The sequence below is a fragment of the Notamacropus eugenii genome, chromosome 5 (assembly GCF_028372415.1).
Source record: "Notamacropus eugenii isolate mMacEug1 chromosome 5, mMacEug1.pri_v2, whole genome shotgun sequence".
Lineage (NCBI taxonomy): Eukaryota > Metazoa > Chordata > Mammalia > Diprotodontia > Macropodidae > Notamacropus > Notamacropus eugenii.
This window is the reverse complement of record NC_092876.1, coordinates 17,686,070-17,692,069: the sequence shown is the minus strand read 5'-3', so window position 1 is coordinate 17,692,069 and position 6,000 is coordinate 17,686,070.

Sequence of the window (6,000 nt, the reverse complement as noted above, 5' to 3'; positions counted from 1 at the left end):
TACACCATGCAAAGCACTCACTGGGAATTCCAGAAGACAGGCTTCCAGGCCTGTATCAGGCACTTACATCCCATTTCTGTACCTTGGTTATCTTGTCTGAAAAATGAGGGCACTGGATTCAGTGACCTCGGAGGACCCTCCCACAATCCCCAAGACCCTCCCTTTGGGTTCCAAAAAGTGACTGTGAATATAAAGGTGGGAGATGCTTCTAGACCCTGGTGATGGAGCAAGCCTTGCAGTCTGCGGGGGAGATGTCAGCAGTTAGAGCAAGGCAAGAAAGTGAATTCCAGAGAGGGGCTAGTGCCCTGTCAGACCCTGGGGGAAGGTAGTGGGATACTTGTTGGCCTCTTGGCCTCAGAAGGAGAAGGGGGTGGCTGACAGCATCTAGAGGAGGGCAGGCAGATTGGGGAGGTCTCTGTGGAGGAGCAGGACAAGTGGCTGCAGATACATGTGTCTCCAGGCACTTGGTGGCTTGAGGGCTTGCTCCTTGGATCCTGGTGGGAGGGAGGGAAGCAGGGAATTCTGGGCAGAAATTACAGGGATTGCTTTGGGCTCCATGCCAGGGCTGCTCAGGATTTCAGGGGCCTTACAATGGGTGGGCCACTGAGCTCCCCATCCCTGGAGATCTTTCAGGGAGGGCAGCGTGTTCACCTCTATGGTGTGCTCTGAAGAGTATTGGTGTCCTCCCTTGGACAGAAGAAACTGCAGGAAAGCCTGGGGAATCCTTTGTTTTCAAGTTGGGCCCAGCTCCCATCTGGGTTGGGGGTTTGGACTATTGGACCCCTTTGCTTCCTAGGCGCAGCCCATGGGACTTCTTCTCTTCTTGACACCTGTGCTGGTTGGGGCCACCAGAACACTGAGGTCCAACACAGCCTGGACTACGGAGAGGAGGCCACTCCTGAGGGAATTCCAGAGGGAATGTCTTAGAAAGACAAGCCCACCTGCCCTTCTGCTCCATGATCCCCTTATTGCCCCAATCTTAGGTCCAGCTTCTCCATGCCCAGTGCCCCTTTGGTCATCCCAGCGTAGAACCCCAGGCCTCAAACCACCCAGGGTCAGTCCGTGGCTAATGGCACCATCTCTCTTTCCTTCTTTCATGCATTCGTTCCAAAAGCATTTATCGTACTTGTGCTGTGGACTGAGCACTCTGCTAGGGTTGTGGAGGGGGGGTAGAGTTCTAAGGAATCATGGGACACCCCCCGTATCTAGAGTTGGAAAGGAACAAACAGCAATTCTGATCTTCCCATTTTATAGAGGAGGAAGTTGAGGCCCATAGCTGTAAACAGTGAGTTAGAAGCCAGGGCTGTGGACCTTTGGATTCCGTTGGAGAGAGAGAGGTCCAGCGTGAGTGGGGGGCTTGAGGGGCAGTAGTCCCAATCCCTTTCTTGTCTTTGCTCACTCATAGGAGGAAGTGAAGACCCCCATTTTCCAGGTTCAGAATCCAAGCCTGATGATGCTGAGAACCAGGGTGAGAGTGGGGCTGAAAGTCCTTGGGTTCCCTTGGAGGTCAGATTCTATGCTGGGATGACCAAAAGGGCAGGGAACATGGACACAGCTGGGCCTGGGGTTGGGGTTGGGGGAATCAGGGGATCATGGCTGTCCTGGTCCTCAATGTTCTGGTGGCCCTAACAGTCCAAACTTGGCCTTGGACCCCTGGTGCCAGGCCCTCACCCTGACAGGTGTAGACAGCACTGAAAACAAAGAATTTCGTGGCAGATTATGGAGTGTGGTTCTTGTGTGGGAGACAGTGGGAACTCAGCTCCAGAGGTATCCTGGGCAGGAGATGGGGGGTATCAGGCAGCAAGGAAGGGTATATGACAGATGTAGGCCCTGGGAGACTGTCTGGTCAGGAGCCCCCAAGGAATCTCCTGGAGAGAGGGGGTGTTTGGAATAAGGGGCTAGAGGAGGAGGCAGGAATGTGTGGTTAGGATGCAGGGGACAGGCAGAGATCGCTCCCTACTGAGAAGGAAGCCTCAGGCTAGCCAGACCTCCTTTAATGTCCACAGGGTGGAAGGGAGAGTCAGACATCCTCCAGTAATGGCCCTGAAGGAGTCTAGAGACCCTCTAATCCTTCCCTTTCAATGGAAGATACTGATCAAGTCTGACACCGAGCCCCAGGACCTCCCCCAATGGACGGATGTGACAGTAACCGATGGAAGGCAACCCTCCTCCTCCCCTCTCACCATCCCCTACCAGAGTGCTCCCTATGGAGACCCATGCTCAGGCCCATGGGGTTTGGGGGGACATTAGGGAACCTCAAAGAACCTGCAAACAAGTCCTTGATGCAATGAGGTAGCCCTGGGCAGGGCCTTGCTTGGCCAAAACTTAGTGGAGTGAGAGGGCAGGGAGATAGTGCTCAGCTGGGCACAGGAGCTCACTCAGCATAGGGATGGACCCTCTGCTGCCCAGGCCCAACATGTATGGGGGCACTGAAGGACAAGAGGGCACCTTTTGAAGCGCTCAGACCCTGCCATCAGTTAGGTACCAGCAGAGATGCTGATGCCCTGGAATGGGGTCGGAGGTGGGAGAGGGAGAATGCTACAACTTGTAATCAGGTACATCACTTGTACCTGGCTGAGTAAGTGGTGGTAGCCCCTCACAGCAGAGGTCGACAGATTGGGCAGCAGCAGGAGACAGAGAAGCAGCCAGTGTGACAGGCCAAGCAGCAGTCCTCTGCTGTTTAATGCGTTTGGACCTGCCACACAAGGCTTTTGCCCCTTTATTGCCTTCTCTCTAGAATTATTCATCTGTTGTTGAAAAAAAAGTACAAAGAATGATTGAATTCCGTCCTGCATTTGTTGAAGTTATAAGACTTTTCTCCAACATGAATTATCTGATGACTAATGAGGTTTGATGTGGCACAAAAGGCTTTCTTATGTTCATCACATTATAAAACTTGTCTCCAGTGAGTCCTGACAATGTCACTTCAGAGCTGAGTCATGAGTGAAGGCTTTCCCACATCTGTGGCCTTTCTAAAGCTTTCCTTCCAACAGGAGTTATCTAGTGTTGAATACGGGTTGATTTCGTGGTGGATGAGTTCCTGCATTTTTTACATTTGTGAGGTTTCTCTCCTCTAAGTTTGGAATTGTGAATGCATGGTTTTCCACATTCGTTACATTTTCAACCCCCCCCCCCCCCCCCCCCCCACCATGTGGATCTTCTGACGTTTAGCCAAGGAAGGGTTCTGACTGAAGCCTTTTCTACATTCATTTATAGAACTTCCCTCCAAAGCTCAAAAAGGACTGTGTGTCTCCTGATGCCTTTCCTATGTGTGTCACACTGAACACATTTCTCTTACCCATGAATCTTCAGAGATTTAATTCTAAGGATGAACCTCTACAAAAGAGACTGAGGAGAGGTCAGCCAGTTAGAAGGGAGTAATGCTGTGGAAACCCAGGAACAGTGGGTGGTGAGAAGAAGCATTTACTAGTAAACTACTGCGTGCCAGGCACTGCGTGCCAGGCACTGTGTGCCAGGCACTGTGCTAAGTGATTTGATCCTCACCGGAACCCTGAAAAGTAGGTGCTATTATTTTCCCTTTCTTACAGTTGAGGAAACTGCAGCAGACAGAAGAGAAAAGACTTGATCAGGGTCACGCAGTTATTGAATGTTTGAGGTAGGATTTGAACTGTCCAGTGGGGTGGGGTGGGACTGAGACAACCTATAGTCTCATCTAGTGGGGTGAGAGTAGGGGCTCAGTGACCCTGCAGTTCCATGTTCAGTGGGGTGGGAGTAGGCACTCAGACACCCTCCAATATCATGTCCAGTGAAGTGAGGGGTCAGACACCCTACACTTACTAGTTGTGTCATCCTGGGCAAGTCACTTCACCCTGTTCACCTCAGTTTCCTCATCTGTAAAAGGAGCTGGAAAAGGAAATGGCAAAGCACTTCAGTATCTTTGTCAAGGAAACCCCAAATGGGGATCACCGAGAGTTGGACAAAATGAAAGGACTGAACAAGAATTTGTAGCAGCTCTTTTTGTGGTGGCAAGAATTGGACATGAGAGGAGGCTCATTCATCGGGGAATGACTGGACAAGTTATGGTAGATGATTGTGGTGGAATACTGTGTTGCTGCCGCTGCTGCTGCGGATGGGTTTGTTCTTTGTTCTTGGAGAGGACCACAACCTCAGGGAGGTGACACCATGACATGCAAGAGAATTGGCTTTAAAGGAGGTAGGGCTGTACAAAGTCACCAACTTCACTTTCTCTTCTGGAGTCCATTGATGAGACACAGATCAGGACCCCGGGAGATGACTGTAAAAAAAAATTGAAGGGATTGTTTCAGAAAAAATCTGGCAAGATTTGTGTGACTTGTTACAGAGTGAAGCGAGCAGAACTTGAACAATTTATACATGTTTATACAATTTGGGTATACTTTATTATACAGTAATAGTATAAAGACTTTAAGAGACTTGGGAACTGTGATCAACACAATGGCCAACCACAATTCCAAAGGACTTATGATGAAACATGCTGCCTACCTCCAGATAGTGAGCTGGCGGACCCAAGAGTATGTAGGTTGGAGCATGAATTTATTTTGGACATGTCTAATTTCTTCTGGTTGGTTAAACATAGTCTTTTTTGGTTTTCTCAATGGATCAGGGAAGGGGAGGAAGGAGGGAGAGAACTTGGAATTGAAAATAAAATGAATTTGGAATTGAAAATAATATAAAATTGAAATAAACAAAAAAGATGAGTTCTGTTTTGGACATGTTTTGAGATGCCTAAGAGTCATTTGGACATCCTCAACTGCCAGGTATGATCTCCTTCCTCAAGATTGCCAAGGACGTGGTTAATCCTTCAGTCAGTAGCTAGCCTATGATTCCTTCAAGTTAATTAAATTGCTTGTTTAGTGCCCCATTGGGAGTCTGAAGGGATTGAAATCTCATTTATGTATAGAATGAGCCCCTCCCAAGTTTTTCTGATTCCTCCTCAGGATGTCAGCTATTCAAGGTTTCCTCCCCTTCACCAGCTGTCACTGTAAGTACCTGAAAACTGAAAATACCTCATCCCCTCTATTATCTGGACTTTCTATCCCATAATTTCATCATGGGTTAGGGGAGGGGGAACTCCATTGATTAATTCCTCACTCTAGAGAGGAGGCAGACTTCATCTCCATTTTCTTCAACTGTGGAGAAGGCTCCCAGACCACCCAAGGACAGAAGAGAATGATGGAAGGAATTAAAATAGGAGAAATATCAAGAATGCCTCTGGCTGCCTTTCATGTATTCAAGCCTTGCTGAGCCCTTGATGGCAGGCTCCCAGGAGCTGTGGAGAATGGGAATGGATTCAGTTTTTAAAAGAGAAAGAATCTGGATCATGTGAACTCTGAGTTAAAGCAATCATGAACACAAGAGGCTCAGAAGGGGAAACAAGGCACCGAAGATAGCTATGGCAGAGTTATTTGTAATGGTAAAAACACTAGATGCTGTTGAACAGGGAAATACTGAAATAAATGGTGGAGCATTCATGGAAGGAAATGCTTGGCTGTGATTCAGGTCAAGAAGTCTGGGGAATTCAGAGGCATCTGGAAAGACCTTTATGGAATAATACAAAGCATAATAAAAGAGCATCAGGAAGATAGGCATTATTATACGCATTATAACTGTAACATGCAAGAAGTGGATGGGGATGAAAGATTCACCTGTGGAGGCTGAGATGGCCTGAGTTCTTTTCAGGAACTGGGGCTGGCTGATCACAATCCGCCTCCTCCGTCCCAGCCGACAAAGAGGGACTGAAAGATTTAAGAAAGTGATTCTCCAGGGCTAGTCAAGTGGCCTTCTCTCTTCTCTGTTTCTTTCTCTCACTCTCTGTCTCTCTCTTCTCTGTTTCTGTCTCTCTTCAGTAAAATGGTTTCTGCTAGGCTGATGCCTAAAGCCCAGAGGACAGTATTTTCTTCTGCAATAATGACTGTTTGCTGATTCTCCCTTGGTGTTTGTTCCCCTTCTTATGGCAGCTGGGAGGGTCAGGGCTGAGCTGACCTTTAGTGGGCCAGAGGA